The sequence below is a fragment of the Pantherophis guttatus genome, chromosome 3 (genome assembly GCF_059756535.1).
Source record: "Pantherophis guttatus breed Tessera chromosome 3, ASM5975653v1, whole genome shotgun sequence".
Classification (NCBI taxonomy): domain Eukaryota; kingdom Metazoa; phylum Chordata; class Lepidosauria; order Squamata; family Colubridae; genus Pantherophis; species Pantherophis guttatus.
The window spans coordinates 112,906,671-112,927,183 of NC_142065.1; the positions used below are offsets into that span (position 1 = coordinate 112,906,671).

The 20,513-nt window shown below is 44.0% G+C and overlaps 1 protein-coding gene and 1 pseudogene across 13 annotated transcripts in view; one reads left to right on the plus strand and one right to left on the minus strand.

Annotated features, from left to right (window-relative positions):
- Window positions 1-20,513, minus strand: part of PDE4DIP (phosphodiesterase 4D interacting protein) — a 336,964-nt gene that overhangs the window by 121,862 nt on the left and 194,589 nt on the right. The gene's annotated exons all lie outside the window — the stretch shown is intronic.
- On the plus strand, window positions 3,997-4,845 carry LOC117661262 (thiopurine S-methyltransferase pseudogene; annotated as a pseudogene).

Consider the following 20,513-nt stretch of genomic DNA (forward strand, 5'->3'; position numbering starts at 1 on the left):
ATTCTGCTTTTATAACTGTTTTATAACCAAAATGATGATGGTCGATGGACTAGTAAATTGAAATTTAAGTGCCACCTTCTGACGAAAAGAAAAATTACAAATCTGGGAATACCTATATGAAGAACAGTGAAAATGCCCCTTGGATTACTTTTAGCTACCCTATGACTACTGAGACCCAAATATGAAAATGAGGAAGTTATTCAATTAAAGAGATACTTGAATGTTATACTAGAAGTTTGAATCTGTAAAGGGAACATAAAGCAGAGGTGGTATTTGACTGGTTCGGACTGGTTCAGGCAAACCAGTAGCGGCAATTTGAATTGGTTTGCCGAACCAGTAAATATCACCTCCGGTTGGCCCGGCCCATGCTCGCCCAGTTACCTGCTCACTGCTCATCACTTGCCCTGTCCACCCCAGCCCTATATATGTTGCCTTCGCCACACGGCCCAGCTAATCGCCTCATGGCCTGCTGTGCCAGAGGGATGGCATTGCAGCGAAGCTGCTCAGAAGGCAACCACCACAGTCTTTAAGGTACTTTAATGGTGGGGGGGAGGGAGGTACCATGAAGGGGCAGGCCACAGGTGCTGCCTTCCGAGCGGCTCCGCTGCAAAGGGAGGCAGAAAAGGTTTGGCTTCTTTCTGCTGCAGCATTCAATGTGGCTGCTTCTCTCTTCCTTCTTGGCCTCATACACACAGAGCAAACACGAGAAGGAGGCGAGAAAATTTCATTACGTAATCTCCTTGTAGTAAAATATATTACAATGTATCTTGGTAAGTGTTTCTGTCTGGCAACCCAAGAGTTGACATGATATGCCTTGTCAATCTGCCAGCCCAGCTCAGTTTTCATCTCCCCCAGCAACTGTGCCAATGCCTCTGACATCATTTCTTTCAAATTCTCTTGTTTATTCTCCTTCACCCCTCTGAATCTTAAAGCAAATTCCATATCTCTATATTGTAACATCGTTACATCAACTTCAGCCCTTTCAAGTCTGTTCTGAGTCTCTGCTAATTTATTATCCAAAATTTCCGTAGATGGCTTAATTTCTTCAACTTTATCGTCCACCATTTCAATATCACCTGCCAAACATTTAAATGCCAATAATATGTCTTCTCTAATTTGCCAATTCCAAGTTAAAATCTCCTCTGAAACAGCCTGTATTTTTTCATTAGTTTCATTAATTTTTTCATTAGTTTCATTAATTTTTTCATTAATCACAGTAGCAATTTTATTTTGTGTGACTTGTAGGGTTTCTTGTATCATCTCAAACGTTAAAGTCTGTGGGTCTGTTGGAGGGGCAGAGGCTTGCAATCTAGGAGTATGAGCTGGGGAGCTTCCAGTGCTCCCAGTTCCTTTAATAGGAACGGTCTTTACAGGTTTTGAGGCCATTTTCAGTTTAAATTGGTCGTTGTATTTTAATCAGAAGCCAAAAAGAAAAATTCCTCAAAATCAGAGGATTTCCCGAATCATAAATTAACGTTTAAAATCCTCCTTCTCTCAACACAAAAGTTCTTTCCAGGCAAGAGGCTACCAGCGAAATGAAACTTTCTTGTAACTTTCACTTTCCCCGCCCTTTCAAGCTTCAATCACCATTTTGTTGCAAATTGCTAAATTGTTACTTCCGAAGGAGGCTATAAACATTGGAGTTAAGTGTAAATACTTGCAGTCTGACTTCTCCTGGCTTGTTCTGCCTGCAGCAATTGAAGATGTTAAGCATCCCCTCACTTTTTGTCAGCAGAATTGGATGCGGCTTCTAGCTCTGCTAAATAGCGGAGTCGTCCCAGGTCCGGAGCAGATTGACAGGCTTCTAGGGAGCTCTCACCCTTCTTGCCCCAAGATTTCTCCTAGGGCACTTGGGGGGCTCTACCTCCGCCTGTCGGCTCTTCTCTCTCCCCTTTGCCCGGGGAGAGGGTTTCCAAGCCCCAGACAGTTGTTTTTTGGCTGTTCTGGCGGCTTTTACGGTGCCGGGGATCGGGCGCCCATGGAGGAGCGTCAACGAGGCTCGCGGAGCCAACCGGAAGTCCACCATGAGTGATGTTGAGTTGGCCACACCCACTCAGTGTGTGTGTGGCCAACTGAGCCATGCCCACAGAACCGGTAGTGGAAAAAATTGAATCCCACCACTGATGTAAAGGGGTTTTTGACAACCTCTGGGATTACTTAAATACCTAGATTAAACATCCAAGAAGCAGACAGAGACAGAGACAAAGATTTAAGAGAGGAATTCAGGAGGCAAGTAAAAAAAGCATAACAATTAAAGTAATGAAGCGGGCAAGAGATGATGGATAGATGATTTTTTGTTGTTGTTTTTATTTACGTTTCCTTTTTCCTATCTTTCTTTTAAAGCATAGCAATTAAAGTATTGAAGCAGGCAAAAGATGATGGATGGATGATTTCTCTTTTTTGTTTTTGTTCTCAGTTGCTTTTCTTTTTCTCTCTCTCTTTTCCTTTTTTTCCTTCTTTTTTTTAGGTAGGTGATTAGAGGTTAGATAGGAAAGAAAAAGTATCTTAATAAAGGGTGATATGATTAAAAGTTAGAATAAGTGATACAAACAAGAGAAGGGGGAATATTAGTGTATACATTTTTATATCATAAAATGAAGGTAATAACAAGAGAAAACATGGAATAATTGAACAATGGTAGACTATAACTTAATACAAGTGTGTATTATTATTAGAAATACATAAGCGGATTGAATGTAATGATCATGATTAACCTGATTAGTTTTATTTGTTTTAGAATGTATAACACCCAGGTGCCATACTGTTCACGCATTGATTTGATATCTTTGTAAAAAATAAAAAAGTAAAAAACTTGGAAAAAATGGCTAAAATGATTGGCAGCAGTCAATCAAAGGGGAGGTTGCTTCCTTTGTCTCATCGGGCTGAACTGCAAGACCGTTGTTGATTGTCTGCCACGCCCCAATCCCTGAAGCTGCTCACTTGAACTAGCCAGTCAGCAGCCAGCAGATTGGGCCCAAACTAAGCCTGACCAGACTGGGTCCAAACTAAGCCTGCAGGCCCTCATAGCAGAGAAGCCAAAGTCTTTTATTCAGATGGGGAAAGCTGTTTTCCTTGCATCTCATGTTCTTCACTGGCTTCTAAATAAAAGATGTTGGCTTCTCTGCCACATAGCTCACCAAGTACAGTAACACATGGGAAATGGACTGGGGAGGGATGGATTGGGCCCAGGGACCCTCCATTTTAACCTGTAACAGGCTGGGGGAGCCTGAGGAAGGCCCTGTAACAGGCTGTTCCCACCGGCAAAGAAGCAAAGGAAGGCTCACTAGACAGGCAGGAATCTGGGTTGTGTGGGAGGCCGGAGCAAAAGCAGGCAAGTGGGCTGGGCTGTAGGGGCTACGTGGTCAAGACAAGTGAGCTAGTGAGTGAGGGAGCCAGAGAACAGCAACTGCTATGCTGTTCCAAGGCAGGCAAGGCGAGATATGGAGTGACTGGGAGCGGAGGGGCAGGGTGGGTGGGGCCAGCCACTGGTGTGATTAGTTGGTTCTCTGAACTACGCAAAAATTTAACAACCAGTTCACCTGAAATGGTCCGGCTGAATCCCACCTCTGATCATGTGGTCAAAATTCAGACAGTTGGCAACTGACTCACAAAATTCAGATAGTTGGCAACTTATGATGGTTGCAGTGTCCCAGGATCATGTAATTACCTTTTGTGACCTTCTGACAAGTAAAGACAATCGTTAAACCAGGTTCACTTTAACAACCATATTATTAACTTAAGAACTGCAAGGGTTCAATTAACTGTCGCAAGAAAGATTGTAAAATGGGGAAAACTCAATGAACAAATGTCTCACTTAGCAACATCAATTTTGGGCTCAACTGTGGTTGTAAGTCAAGGTCTACCTGTAGTAGCCTTAGTAGACCTTACTGAGCCTGCTAGTATTAGGAAAATGGTCTCTGGAGGACTAAGGAGCTGAGTGCTTCTCCTGTTGCTGCCTTGTCCCCACCATTACTCTTTGCTCAGGTTGTCTAAACCATGGCAAATTATTCCAGCTCCTCTAGAAATGAAGATTATGATGATCCAAAGTAACAATGGATTCGAGTGATGATCAAAAAAGAATGCCTACATTACTGGGAAACAAACAATATTGGATTTCATAAAAAAGAAGAACATCAATTCCTGAAGAAATACCTGGATTTTTTTTGTCAATGACAGGAAGGAATTTAGAATATTTTTTCTACTTTGTGGGAAAGCTATTGAAATAAAATGTTTAGCTGACATGGGACTAACCATGTGGTTGGTGTGGAAATCAGTGAAAGTGCATTGAAGGACTTTTTCACAGAACAAAATCTTACATTTTCAGAAAAAATAGTTACAGAAATCACTGGAGCTAAATTATTGAAATTCACATCTCTGAATATTTGTCTGTATTGTTGCAATTTGTATGATTTGACCAGCTCTGTGACTGGTCATTTTGATGGGATTTGGGACAGAGGATCTCTAATAGCTGTTAACCCTTCTGAAAGAGAACCCTATGCCTGTTGAAACTATCACTAATGAACATGATGTGTCACTATTTTCTAGTTACTTTGTTATATGATGCAAGGAAACACAAAAGTCTAGCATTCTATGTTTCTGATTCAGATGTGGAAAGTTTATTTGGAAAAGACTGTGATTCAATGTCCTGAAAAAGTCTATGGTTTGGAAAAGCAACATAAGAAGTGGGATTTAAATTATTTATGGGAGGTTTTATACTTGATCATATTGAAAGAACCAAGATGACTCCTAGACCTACCCCTCAGAGGATGAGGAGAACCACTTGGTTGCCAGACACCATAATATTTATGGTCTGAGGATCAATCATTCTCAAGATACTTTCTTCTATTACTAATATGTCTGAGATAAGTTTCTTGAAATTTGCCTTTTTAAATAAAACTACATTATTAAAATGGAAATTATAATTTGGGGGAGTTATTTTTTTTAAAAAAAAATTTTATTTGTTTAAAAGTACAAACAAGACAAAACGAGTAACCAGTTTTTTGATCTTCTCTCCATCTCAGTTGAAGTTGATTATACTGTAACCAAGTTAAATTAATCCCTTCTTCCAACAGTGTATTTAATGTCTTTAGTTGCCATCTGCCCCCATCATTAAAAAGTACTTCTTTGTATAAACCCCCCCCGAGTGACTTTATATTTATATTCCATATAATATGACCAAGATCCAACCACAACGGTATTTTATAATCCCATTTGAACCGGTGCTTCTTCCATACTCTCATCAAGGAGTTTCTAAGCATATGGCTGTTGAATACTTTATCCACTTTATTTTCATAGAATAAATATGCATGCCAACCCAATTCAAGATCATAACTCTCTATATTCAATATTCCAGTCTTTGTCCTTCCAAACCAATCACTTGCTTGTGTCAACGCTGCTGCTTCATAGTACAGTCGTAGGTTTGGAAGTTTAAGACCACCTCTTTCATGAACATCTTGCATAATTTTCAATTTAACTCTTGGCTTTCTCTCTTTCCAAACAAACTTATTCACTCCTTTTTGCCATTCCATCAGCTGTTTATCACTTTTAAGCACCGGAATAATTTGAAACAAAAATAAAAATCTAGGTAGAACATTCATTTTAACTGCTGCTATTCTTCCAAGTAGAGACAGCTGCAGTTTTTTCCAAGTTTCCATATCCTTTTGTACCTTTCGCCACAACACCTCATAATTGTTTTGGAACAGTTTTATATTTGAATCTGCAACTTGAACTCCTAGATATCTCACCTTTGGTACTATTTCAAAGCCTGCCTTCCTTTCCAGTTCCTTCTTTTGATCAACTGTCATATTTTTAAATATCATCTTGGTTTTTTTCTGATTCAATCTAAATCCTGACACCATACCATACTCTTTCATCTGAATTATTGATTCCATCGGCCGTGTTAGGGTAACAACCAGATCATCTGCAAATGCCCTTGTTCTGTAATCCTCTTGCCTTATAACTATTCCATTCAAAGTGCTCGAGTCCCGTATTGTGTTCAACAAGACTTCTAAATTAGAATAAACAACAACGGGGATAACGGACAACCTTGTCTTGTGCCTTTTTCTATACTGAAGTTTGTAGTTAAGCTTCCATTAATGATAATTTGTGCTGTTTGCTCTTGATAAATTGCTGAAACCACCTGCACGAACTGATCCCCAAAATCCATCTTTCTTAAAGTCTTTAATAGAAAGTTCAAGTTCACTCAATCAAAGGCCTTCTCCGCATCCAGAAACACCAACACTGCAGAGATCTGTTTATTCTTCTCAAGATATTCCAATAAATCTATAATTTGCCTCACATTATCCTTCATGTATCTGCCTTCTATAAATCCTGCTTGATCATGATGAATCACCTCTTGAATAACTGGCATTAATCTGTTGGCTAATACTTTTGCAAAATTTTTATAATCTGTATTCTTTTTTTTTATTTATTTATATGCCGCCCTTCTCCGGAGACTCAGGGCGGCTTACAATGCATTAAGCAAGTATTCAGGAGAGATATTGATCTAAAATTTTCCGGTTTTATAGAACCTACTTCCTCTTTCGGTATCAAAGAAACAAAAGCTGCTTTCCATGAAGGGGGTATTTTACCCCCTTGTTGTATGCTACAAAATAAGTCTTTAAGATATTCAATCATTTCTGCTTGTAAAGTTTTATAATACACCGCAGTTAAACCATCCGTTCCTGGAGCTTTAGCTGTTTTCAATTGTTTAATAGCAACAATAATCTCCTCAGATGTTATTGGTAAGCTCGTTCTTTCCTTTTGATCACTAGAAATTTTCATAACTCTCCTTTCTTCTAGATATTTATTTATAAGTTCATTCTGTATATCATTTTTGGCATATAATTTAGTATAATAATCTAAGAAGGCTTCTTTGATTAGTCTTTGTTGAAAAACTTCCTTCCCTCCATACTCAATACTGCCAATAGTCCGAGTACTCTGTTGTTTCCTCAGTATGTAAGCTAACCACCTGCCCGGCTTATTAGCGTTGCAAAATGTATTATGTTTCGCAAATTGTAAATTAGTTGCTGCTTGTTCCGCTGTGAGCATTTGAAATTGGTCTTTCAAAAGTTTTATAATTCCTTGTAGTTTTTCATCTGTTGGGTTTTTTATGAGCAACTGTTCTTTTTTCTTTATCTCTCCTTCCAATTCTAATCTTTTTCTTTGTCGATTTGATTTATGTTTAGAATTCATATGGATCAGTACCCCCCGCATATAATGTTTGGTCTTACTCATCTATCTATCTTTATGATTCACTGTTAACTTATGTTAGTGATTTATGTTCCTGTTTGTGTAACTCCAGTTGCTCCCTATTCTTTTTTCTTTTTTCTATTTGCTATTTTCTAACCAAGTGTACCACTTTTCCCATACTAGATAGTAGTCGTGTTCTTCTTTATCTTGTAGTTCCTTTGTGAGTCTGTCCATTTCTGCACATTCCATGATTTTACTAATCACTCTATCTTCTGTTGGTGTGTCACTACTCTTCCAATTTTGTGCAAAAATTATTTTTGCTGCTGTTTTTATACGAATGATTAAATATTTCATTTCCTTTTCATATTGTCCATTTATTATACCTAATAGAAAGGTTTCCGGCCTCATTTCTAATCTTCGTTGTGTGATTTCTTCTACTTGTGTTCTGATCATTTGCCAGTATTGTTTTGTTTTTGGGCAGGTCCACCACATGTGATAGTAGGTTCCTTTATAAAGTTTACATTTCCAGCATGTTGGAGAGGTGTTGGGAAACATTCTTGCCAGTCTGGCCGGTGGGAGGTGCCATCTGTAGAACATTTTGTACAGATTCTCCTTATATGGTACCGACATTGTTAATTTATAATTTATTGTCCATAGTTTTTCCCAATTATCTAATTGAATATTGTAGCTGAAATTCTTTGCCTAAGTTATCATGTTTTCTTTGACCACCTCTTCTTCTAATTTGTATCCTCGTAAATAGTTATAGACTTTTTAAATCAATTTATCGCAGAGGCATTTAAAAGAAAAAAAGGCTCTGCCGATCAGGCAACTCAGCTTGGATTGTCAGAGGCATTTAAAAGGAAAAAACCCTTTTTTTCTTTTAAATGCCTCTGCCGATCCAAGCTGAGTTGCCTGATCGTCATTTAAAAGAAAAAAGTCTCTGCCGATCAGGCAACTCAGCTGGGATCGTCAGAGCCTTTTGAAGCATTTTTTTACAACCTTGTTGTAGAAAAAATGGTTTTAAAAGTAAAAAAAAAAAAAATTGGCCATGCCCACCCAGTCACATTACCCCCCCCCCAAGCCACGCACACAGAATCAGTAGTAACAAATTTTAGATTTCACCACTGGCCTATACATATGTGAATGTTAATGCTTGTAATTTGTCTATTGTCTTTTTAGACAAGATGTTTAGATTAGTGGACCAAGGGAATGCTATAGATGCAGTATACTTCAATTTCAGTAAGGCATTTGATAAAATAATAGTCTCCTTCTCGATAAATTGGAAAAATGTGAATAGATTATCCCATTATCAGATGGATTCACAATCTGTTGAACAAGTATAGTTAACATGTGATTATTAATGGATTTATTAATAATAGAGGGAGACATTTAGTGGACCCTCCATCCAGTATTGTCCAGCTCAGTGGTGAAATTCAATTTTTTTTACTACAAGTTCTGTGGGCATGGCGGGTGGGTGTGGCAGGGGAAGGATACTGCAAAATCTCCATTGCCACCTTACTCCAGGGGAAGGATACTGCAAAATCTCTATTCCCACCCCACTCTGGGGCCAGCCAGAGGTGGTATTTGCCGGTTCTTCGAATTACTCAAAATTTCCACTACTGGTTCTCCAGAACCTGTCAGAACCTGCTGAATTTCACCCCTGGTCCAGCTTCTTCAAAAATGACTGACACTAGGGAAAACAAGCATGTTTGTAAAAATTATGGATGGCATAAAACTGGTAGTAATTGGTAATACATCTGAAGATAGACTCAAGATTCAAAAAGATTTGGATAAACTTAAACATTGGGTCTATCCAATAAAATATTCAATGGTAACATGTAGACAAGAAAAACCAGATCTACAGATGGGTGGTACCTGGTTTATCAATACTTGTGAGAAAGAACTGAGGGTCTTGGTAGACTACAAATTAAGGATCAACCAGGAATGTGCTACAGCTCCCAAAAAAGCCAATGCAGTTTTGGACTGCATCAATAGGGTGCGGTGTCAAGATCATGGAATATGATAATACTGCTCTATACTGCACTGATTAGACCATACTTGTGTCAAGTTCTGGTCACCACAGTGCAAAAATGATACAGAAGAACTAGAAAGAGTGCAGAAAAGAGCAACAAAGATGATAAAGTACTTGGAAGCTAAAATCTAGCAGTGAAATGAACTAACTACTATACGTAAACTATGTTTCGTTTTTCAGAAGAGCAGGCTAAAAAGTGACATGATCTTTTTATACTGAGTCTTTTAATACTCAGTATATCACAAGGAGGAAGGTGTGGCTTTAACCCCTCAGGATACCCAGGGATAAATAAAAAAACCAATGAGTGGAAACCATTTATAGTGCGGTAAATAAAACTTGAATTAAGGAGAGCCATTAAGCAGTGTAAAAACCTTCCAGAGATGGGTGCCCCATCACTGGAAGCTTTCAAGCCTGCATAGCCATTTGTCCAGAATGGTATGAGGATTCACACACTGGGCAGGGGGTTGGACTAGCCTCCAAAGTCCCTTTCAATCCTATAATTCTGTGAGGAAGAAAGGAAGGCATTTTGAACATGTCATGTCTATTGTAATCAAATTTCTCTGCCTTCTCATTGGTTCATGGGCTTGGTTTATTTACAAAACCTGAACACCTTGTGGGTTGTCATTTTTCATAAATTCTTTTTAACTTTACTTCAGATTTCCAGAGAAACAACTTAGCTCCTTAAGAAAGCATTATATAAACATGCATTTTATTTTTTATAATAATTACTTCAAACATTTATTGTGTTATATGTACAGTAGTGGCCAAAATTGTGGAAACCTTTTGGGGAAAGTGTATTTTTGAGGTTTGATGGCTAATAACACCATTTATTTTTTGGGGGGGAGTTTCAAGATAATCTTATTCCACTGCTGGAATGGCCTGGGAATAGCCCAGACCTTAATCCAATTGAAAATCTATGGAGCCGACTAAAGAAACTTGTTAGTCAGAAGCAACCCAGCAATAAAACTCAGTTAATAGAAGCAATCATTCAACCTTGGTGTCACATTATAACAGCTGCAGAACTAAAAGACTTGGTTCACTCCATGGGAAGACGTTGTAAGGCTGTAATTGATGCTAAAGGTTACCCAATATTAATTGACATGGTGATAATTTTTGTATATCTTGTTTTTTCTATGGTGATAATTTTTGTATATGTCGTTTTTTCTACAAGTTTCACGTTTCTTCTTTATACTGTAACTGCTATTCTAATAGCAAATCCTTCATAAACATTATTGCATTACATTCTTGATTAAATTATCTTTCCATTGATATATAATTTTATGGTACTTTTTTTAAAAAAAAATGTGTTATTAGCTAGTTTTAGAAAATACACTTTTCCCAAAAAGTTTCCACAATTTTGGCCACTACTGTATGCACAGTCTCAAATTTCCATTTGAGTAGCTGGTGCTGTTTTTGCATCAAACATAGGGATTGTGATTATTGAGGACTTTCCTTTATCCTGTCCAAATTTTTTTTGTCAGATGTACTTTTATTGTGGCTAATTTGTGTGAAGAAAGGAAAAAATGTACAATTAGAAAGAATTAAGAAATCTTGAATCAATATTCCTATAAGAACAAAAGCATTACTGGCTGGCTTAATGTAGATCTTTTTAGGCAGATCTGCCATAGTTTTTGTTTAATGCAGATTTTCCCCACCCCCCATATAATAATGTTTTTGTCAGATCTGCCATCTGCAGTTTCTACACTTTGCTGGCATCATGTCATAAAATGCAAGGGAGGGGGAGAAGGGGCAAGGGAATGTAGAGTAGTAATGATGGGAATGTAAAGATAAAGGGTGGGTGTCAACCCTGAAGTTGACCTGACCATGGGACAGTGGGAGGGGGAGAGAGACAGTCTTAACAGAATCCAGAGGTGCAAGACTGGAATATACTCATCTTCTTCAAGGACACCTAGCCTGAGAACAGAATGTGGAACTGCATCAAGTGGCACCAAAAAGCCAAGCTGTTCTTGAAACATCTGAACAGCACACTATTGGACATTGATGAACTGGTCAAAGGAGGAGGGCAAAGGAAAGGGGAAAAGTGTAATTTTTGCATGGGAATATTCAGATCTAGCCTTTCTTTTGCTGCAACTATTTAACCTTAGTAAAAAAACCTATCATTCCAACTAAATGGAGCTGAGGGTCTTTCTTTTCTATGAATCTAAGCTAGGGCAAGCCTGACATTAGGCTAGATCTGTGACAGCGGTCAACCCAGAGAAGCACATCTACTGTAGGGACTATGCAACAGATGTCAGCTCACAAGACTGACCAGGAGGGGATCAAACCCTGGAGGGAGGCTGTGGCTATGGTGAGACCTCATGGAGGGGATTCCCCTATAGATGGCTGGGAGAGGTGGAAGCCTGTGAGAACTAGATGGTTGCTGGGAATCAGAAAAAAGGATGAGTGGGAGGAAAAACTCTCTGGAGTGACCCTCACATGGGGAAGTCGCAGGAGCTGCCAGAGAGAATCTTCATGGAGATTGAAGATGAAGTGACCCTGGGTGAAATGGATCATGATGGCGCACTGGTGAAACAAGCTATTGAATTCCTGAGGGGTGCATTTGACAACCTCTGCACATGTGAAGGCCTAGCTCAGATGGCATACCAGTCACCCAAGCAGCACACTGGCAGGCGAGGGTGCATCTGCGCCCACTGCTGCATCTGCTACAGCACCCGCACCTCTAGCACTGGCACTGGCTCCATCACCACAGCCAGCACCCAGTCCAGCAGCCCTGCCACTGCCACCAGCCTGGGCTGCCCCACAAAGAAGAAGGAATCACAGACCACCAGCCCTGGGAATGAAGTTCAGTGGCGATCCAAGACAATTAGAGTTCTTCCTGGCCCAAGTCTGGACCTATATGGAGCCAATCTTCCAGCTGAAGGGGCCACAGTGCAGTGCATGACAATGACTCTGGAAGGAACTATAGTGGAATGGATGGTCAACCTTCACAACGATGATGCCCTGCAGCTGCACTATTTTGACAATTTCATGACAGTGCTCTGAAAATGATTTGAAGAGTCACCTTGCCAATCACAAAACAAGAACAAGGATCAAGATTTATAAGCCAGGGCTGATGACTGTAGTAGTAGCCTACACCCAGGAATTCTGAGACATGGCATGCAGGTTGACTGATTAGCCACAGGATATGTTGATACTGTCTCCAGGATGGGCTGAATGTTGATGTCTACAACACTTGCATCCCCGCACACCCTCCATAGATGGTATGTCCTGGCTTGAGATTGACTTAGTCCGATCCCGAAACTGCCCCAGCCATGGGTGGAGAAAGTCCCTCCCATAAAAAAGAGGCCCTGAAGCAAGTGGGATGTGAGCCAATCTCATACCAATGCTCCAGTGGCTGTTTCAAGTGTGGGAAAGAAGCATCAAGCCACTGATTGCCAAGCCACATGCCCAACTCAAAAGGCTCATCAGGCCCCACTAAGAAACTGGGGAAGCTGGCCCTGAGGGTCCAAGAACCAGCCCTGGAGGGAGTAGATGTTGTCAAGTTAAAGATTTGATGAAGGGTACCTTAAGGGGTACCCAAGAAGAGATTGTCCATGTCTAACCCTGCACCACTAGGCAAAAAGATGACAAGGGAAATGGGGCCGTGATGAGGGAATGGCCCAAGCCCAACCTCCAGATACCTAAGGAATATTGGGACTTGCAGGAAGTTTTCAGCGAGAAGGGCTTGGAGACACTCTCCCCTCACTGTCCCACAGATTGCTCCATAGAGACACTGCTGGGGGCCAAATTACCCAAACCTAAGTTGTACTCCATGATCCTGAAGGAGCTTAAGGAGCTCCAGACATTCATAGACAAAAACATAAAGCGGGGGTTTATACAACTGGCAAGATCACACATGGTCACCACAGTGCTTTTTAGGGAAAAGAAAGACAGGTCCCTTTGTCTATGTGTTGATTACTGCAAGCTTTATGAAATATGTGTTGAAAACCCTACCCTACCTCTTATGAAAGACAAATTTGCTTTAGCTCACAAAAGGGAAAATCGTATGTAAACTGGACTTGTGAGAAGTGTACTACCCTCCCAGAAGATTGGAGGGGGAACTCCGATCCATCGGAAGAGGACCCAGTGCCATCCAACAGTGACTTCAAAGATGACCCCTGGTAAGTGGGCCGATCGAGCCAGTCACCCTGCCTCTAGAACTATTGATTCCCTTAGTTAAGCTAAGGGCCTTGTTAGACTCATTGTTAAACTACCCTGTTTTCCCAAAATAAGACATCCCCTGATAATAAGTGTTAGGATATGGTTTGAGACTAACAAGTTGTCCAGGCAATATATGTGTTCTGTGACTTTAATATGAATATCTATTGTGTAACTTTAAGGCTTTAATGCTGAGTCATGCTGTAATTAGGCAATGACTGGTTGTGAGAGTATTTAAGCAAGGTATTGAAACGTGTTCAGTTGCTGCTATGATATGCTGCCATTGTGTATGAAGCTGATGTGATATGCTACCATTGTGAGGAGTTGCTATCTGCTAATCATGGTTTGATGGATCTGCTACCATCGTGGTTTGTGAACCAGAGTGAGTTTGTTATTCTAACCAACTACTGTTTGTTGGGTAAGAAGATTCTGTAACTACTGGACTGATTTAAATGGCAAAGACTTGGAATTTGTTTAAAGACTATGAGACTGTTTTTCTACTATAAAGTAAGCTTTTGATAAACCAGTTTGCATATCTCTTATTCATTGCTCTCAGCAATGTTTCCTTGTGCATTTACTCTGCTGGTTGGTAACACAACAACAATATCCTTAACATTGGTTATGGGCCCAGAGCCAACCATAACTAACAGGGATTGTTAAAAGCTAAACTGAGAGTTGATGTGAATAGTACAAACTGTGCTTATGATATACAAGCCAAGTGAAGATGGCACTAGAACAAGCAGCAAATTTTTCCTTGATAACCCGGCTGGATGGAACAAACTATGTATCCTGGTCTGCAACATGTAGTCTACTTTTGCGTAGAGAAGGACTGTGGGAAGTAGTTAATAATCCACCGGATGTAACAGCATGGAATCCTGCTGATGAGGAAGATGAGAAGAAAATAGCCAAGTTTAACAGAGACAATGAACTAGCTCTTTGCATTATTGGACTAACACTGGGTGACCAGCAGCTTGTCCATATTCGTGGTGAAGAGTCTGCTGCTAGGTGTTGGACCAAGTTGAAGAGACTATATGTTCGTGACTCTGTGGGTGCTCATATTTATTGTTAGATCGGCGCAGGGAAGCAAGACGCGACCAGCTCTGGTCCAGTTCAGTACTTTATTCAAGCACAGGAAAAAGACGAGCGGCTGGGCTGCCGGAGCTCCTTTTATACGCTCCGGCAGACTCAGCCGCCCACTGACAGTTATTTGAATCTCCCGCTGGAGGATTAGCCAATCCCCGGCGGGTGCCCATATAAGGACATAACACTCCTCCCCCCTTAGTCTGAAAAATGTCCATCACAGTTAATATACGTTACAAAGTCACGCAAGTAGGCGGGGCGCTTGCTTGCCCGAGATGACCTGCGCAGTTCAGTCTGAGCTTCGCCGCCGGCCTGTGCAGGCGAAGCTCCTGTCCTTCCCGGCTCCCCGGTGGGGGTGGCCGGGGCTCCGGCCGTCGAGCGTGCGGGATCCGTCCCAGCACCTCCGGCCGCAACATCTGGAAGTTCGCGCTGGAGTCGCTGGTCCTTCCCTCGCCTGTAGAATCTGGAACCTCGCGGCGGGACATCGCTGCTGTCCGGTGGGTGCCGTCCGAAACCCGGTAAGTCCGTGGGTGTCTCGTTGGGCTTCCATGGCTCCCGTCGCTGTTGCTGTCCCGTGTGGTCAACCTCGCCGGGGTGGTGTTCATCTCCGCGGCTGGGTTGGAGCTGGTTGGCTTCGCAGGGTTGGTGCTGGCCGACCTCGCTGGGGTGGCGCTGTTCGACCTGGTCTGGGTGGTGTGCGCCTTCCTTGCTGGAGTGGTGCTGGTCGACCTTGCAGGGTTGGTGTTGGTCGACCCGGTCTGGATGCTGGTTGGGGTCTCCCTTGCCGGTCGGTCGCTGGCCGGCTTGGGTTGCGTGTAGTGCACCTCCCCCGTGTGGTTGTCCCCGGTCTACTTGCCTGGAGCGTTGGTCTCCCTGGCAGGGCCGTTGTTGGTCCTTGTCACTGGAGGGGTGCGATCCTCCCTCCCTGGGTGGGTCCCGGTCTGCCCCTTGACTGTTGTGGCAGTCCCTCTCCATGGAGTGGCGGATGCCCACCTTGCCGGGTTGGGGATGCCATCCCTCTTGTGACAGGTCCCGGTCTACCGCTCTGGATCGCCGATGGGTGAGTGCATGGGAATGTGCTTGGCCGGCCTCGTCGGGGTGTCGGTGGCCTGCCTCGCCTGGGTGTTGTAGGCCTGCCTCGTCGGGGTGTTGTAGGCCTACCTCGCCGGGGTGCTGTAGGTCTGCTCTGCCGGGGTGTGGCAGGCCTACCTCGTCGGGGTGTTGTAGGCCTACCTCGTCGGGGTGTGGTAGGCCTACCTCGTCAGGCTGGTTTCCTTCCGATCCCCTCCACCTTTTCCGAAGCTGGTCGATGTGCTGTCTACAGACCTGTCCATCTTCCAGCTCGACTCGGTAGGACTTCGGGCCGGTTGAGCTTTCTATTCTCCCCTTTAGCCACTTCGGAGAGCCGTTGAAGTTAAGCGCAAACACCGGGTCTCCTATGGCGAAGGCGTGGAGCGGCCGGCTGGCCGTTGCTGTCACTTTGGGGTTATACTGGGGGTGCAGCCGGTCCAGGGGTGACCTCAGGCGTCTGCCCATCAGTAGCTCAGCTGGGCTCTTCTTGGTGGTGGCATGCGGGGTGATGTGTTGTGTAAGGAGGAAGTTGTCGATCCTCTCTTGCCAGTCGCCCGGACCCATCTTGGTGAGCGTCTCCTTGGTGAGTCTCACCATGCGTTCCGCTTGACCGTTTCCAGCTGGCCTGTAAAATGCGGTGAGGGCGTGGCGGATGCCCTGTCCCGCCAGGAACTCTTCCATGGCCTTGGATGTTAACTGTGGGCCATTGTCAGAGACTAGGACATCCGGCAGCCCGTGTGTTGCGAATAGGCACCTGAGTGCCCTGATGGTGGCTTCGGAAGTGGTAGATGCCATGGGGATGACCTCTAGCCACTTGGAGAAAGCGTCCACAACAATTAAGAGGTAGTGCCCCTGCATTGGACCCGCGAAGTCAATATGGATCCGTGCCCATGGGCTGCTGGGCATCTCCCATTCTGACACTGGGGCTTGGGCGGGGGCGGGACGTACCTCTTGGCACGGGTCACATCTGGCGACCCACTCTTCAATGTCCTTGTCCAGGGATGGCCACCAGACGTAACTCCGTGCCAGTCCTTTCATCCTTACGATGCCCGGGTGTCCGTTGTGGAGCGTCTCGAGCGTCTTCTTCTGTAAAGCGCTGGGAATCAGCACCCGGTCTCCCCATAGGATACAGCCTTTCATGGTGGACAGCTCCTGTTGCTTCCGTGCGAAGGGGCTGAACTTTTCTGCCGGTTTTTCTGCTGGCCAGCCTCGCAGGACCCAGGATCTCACTTGCCTGAGTATGGGGTCCCTCTGGGTGTGGCTGGCCACATCTGCTGACGTCACTGGGCAGTCTCTGTCGGCGTCAATGTGGAGGAGGCTTATGGTGGGTGCGGGGTCTTCTACTGGCTCTTTGGATGGGCACCTACTCAGGGCATCTGCGTTCCCGATGGTTTTGCCGGGCTTATGAATGAGTTTGTATGAATACCCGGCAAGGAAGATGGCCCAGCGTGTCATCCTGGGCGACATGTAGCCGGGTGTGGGTTTGTCACCCGCTAATAGTCCCAAGAGTGGCTTATGGTCCGTGATGACCGTGAAGTTCCGGCCATATAGGTACTCATGGAAACGTCTGACTCCAGCCACAATGGCCAAGGCTTCCTTGTCCAGCTGGCTGTAATTCCTCTCGGTGCTGGACATCGTTTTAGAGAAGTAGGCGATGGGTGCTTCTGATCCGTTGGGGAGCTGGTGGCTGAGGACTGCGCCAATCCCATATGGTGAAGCGTCGCAGGTCAGCAGCAGAGGAAGCGTCTCGTGGTACTGGATCAGCACGCTGTCGGAGGATAGGAGCCCCTTGATGGTTTTGAAGGCGTTTTCTTCCTCTGTCCCCCATCTCCACGGGACCGCTTTCCCCAGCAATCGATGGAGTGGCTCAGCGGCTGTTGCCTTCTGTTTAAGGAACACCGCATAAAAATTTAGCAATCCCAAAAATGCCTGAAGCTCGGCTTTGTTTTTGGGGGCTGGAGCTTCGTGGATTGCCCTGACTTTAGCTTTGGTGGGGTGGATGCCGGTGCCATCTATGAGATAGCCCAGGAACTCGACCTCCTGGACTCCGATGATGCATTTGTCCCTCCTTACTCTCAACCCCTTCTCCTTGAAGCGCTGCAAAACTTGTTTAAGTCGCTCAAGCAGCTGGGTTTTTGAGTGCCCGGAGATCAACACATCATCAAAGTACGGCACCACCCCTGGAATGCCTTGGAGAAGGCATTCCATCATTGATTGAAAAATGCCTGGGGCTGCGCTGACTCCGAATTGGAGGCGGTTGCACTTAAATGCGCCCCTATGGGTGACAATCGTTTGCGCCTCTGCAGTTTTTTCATCCACTGGCAATTGCTGGTAAGCCTGGGCCAGGTCCAGTTTTGCAAATATAGTCCCACTCCCAAGTGAATGCAGCAGATGTTGCACCACTGGGACTGGGTATGCGCTCTGCGACAGGGCCTTATTAATCGAACATTTATAGTCGGCGCAGATGCGCACAGATCCATCATGCTTCATGGGGGTCACAATGGGTGTCTCCCATGCTGCATGATCGATTGGTTCCAACACGCCCTGGGCTATCAGCTTATCTAGCTGAGCATCTACTTTGGGCCTCAGGGCAAACGGAACTCTGCGGGGCTTAAGCCTAATGGGAGTAATTGTCTTATCAAGATTAAAGGAAATGGGCTTCCCCACAAATTTCCCCAGCTTACCGTCGAAGACTTCCTTGAACTCTTCGAGGAGGGTGTCGAGTTCGTCCTGACGAATTTGGTTAACCCCTACTATTCCGAGCCCTAGTGGCTTGAACCACTCCATGACTAGCAGGGTTGGGCGGTCGTGCTCGACGATGGTGATGGGGAGGTTGCCTTGGAATTCTTGGTAAGACACGTGGAGCGAGGCTCTTCCCAGGACTCCGATGTGGTTTCCTCCGAAATCCACCAGCCTGGAGCGCAGGGGTCTCAGGTCTCTCCATTTGCAGCTGGCTCTGGCGTGGTCCCCTCTGCAGCTGGCACAGCGCTCCCCCTTGTAACTTTTTTGGGCGGTTTCCCGCCTTGGGGGTCTGGATACCTTGTGTACGGTGGATTCCTCCTCCGACTCTGATCCAGCTGTGGAATCCTCAGTTGATGATTGCGTTGTGGAGCGAATCTTGTGGATTCCCTTTGCTCTGCTTACTGCGGCAGCCGCTCTCTCCGAGATTTCGGATGCGGTGGCTTCCTCCACCACATCCTTGAGCACGAGTTTCTTCCTGCTCAGGAATTTCTTTTGCAGGCCTCTGTCCCTCATGCCGAAACCCACGCGGTCAGCGATGGCGTTGTCCACGTGATCGAACTCGCAGCTGGCTGCGATTTGGCGCAGGGCGGCCACAAATTCTTTGATGGTCTCACCTTCCTTTTGATCCCTCTGATGGAAGGTGAAACGGTTCGCCACTGGTGTTCCAGTTGGGGCGTAGTGTTCTTCCAGGATCTGCAGCAGGTCCGTCCATGGTACTTCTTCGATGTCTCGTGGTGCAACGAGATCGATTGCCATATCGAGGACTTCGGATCCACAGTTAGCCAAGAAGATGCCCTTTTTCCGGTCATCATCGGCATCCCTGATGTTGTTTCCTCTCAGGTATTGCCGAAATTTGACCACGTAGGATTTCCACTTGTCCTTCCCTGGGCGGAATGGAGCGAGGGCTGGCAAAGTGACTTCAGCTGATGCCATGCCTCTGGAAATCCCTACGAAGTGACTCAGTTCTCAGTGACTTAGCTCTCTGAGGTTGGCTTGTGCTACGAGGTTCGTCGCTTGGTTCAGTTCCTTCGTCGCCAGTGTTAGATCGGCGCAGGGAAGCAAGACGCGACCAGCTCTGGTCCAGTTCAGTACTTTATTCAAGCACAGGAAAAAGACGAGCGGCTGGGCTGCCGGAGCTCCTTTTATACGCTCCGGCAGACTCAGCCGCCCACTGACAGTTATTTGAATCTCCCGCCGGAGGATTAGCCAATCCCCGGCGGGTGCCCATATAAGGACATAACATTTATCTCACACGGAGATTATTTAAACAACATCTTCTTAAAGGTGGAGATATGATGGCTCATTTGGAATCCATGACCAGAATTTTCCAGGAGCTGCATGAAAAGGAACTTGTTTTCTCAGAACTACAACAAGTTTATATAATTCTTTCTTCTTTGGACAATAGTTATGATAACTATGTTTCTTCGTTAGAGGTTTTGTCCAGAGATGAACTGACATTGGCTGGCATAATCGGTAGGTTATTGGAAGAATCCAAAAGAAGACAAGAAAGGGATCAGTTGAGAATGCAACAACCAAAAGAAGAAAAAAATGTATTCAACTGCCTATTTTGTAAAACGTTGTTTTGCTTGTGGGGCTAAAGGGCATATAGCCAAGTATTGTAAGAATAAGAAAATGTCTGTTAGGGACAATACTAGACCCAAGAAGGGTTGTAATTTAGCTATATCCAGTTCAATTACTGATGTTAACCAGGATTGTTGGGTTGTTGACAACCACCAACACCAATTGTTGGTGCTTCTCAATCTATTTCTAGAAATAGAAATTTTTTTGTTAAAATGGAGAAGAGTAACCAACATGTTAAACTAGCTAATGGCTGGAAGGTTAAGGTAGCTGGAGTGGGTGTTGCTCATTGGTCATTTAGTAATGAACCATTGCCTATGTTATATATTTCTGGGTTAAAATTCAATTTATTATCTGTTAAATCATTACTGCAATTTGGGTTTACAGTAACATTTAAAAATGATAAGTGTTTTATTGAGAAAGATGGCAAGGTTGTAACTGCAAGTTTAGAAAATGATTTATTTATTTTAAGGGATAACCCAGTATTGGTGGCTAAGTCTAAGTCTGTTTATAAGAATGTTAAACCACATGATGAATGTATTAATCTGTTACACCGGAGACTTGGGCATTTAAATTTTAGGACGTTAAAGAAAACAGTTCAGTTATCTGAAGGGATAAAACTACAAGCATGTAGTAAATATCTAAATTGCAATGCCTGTAG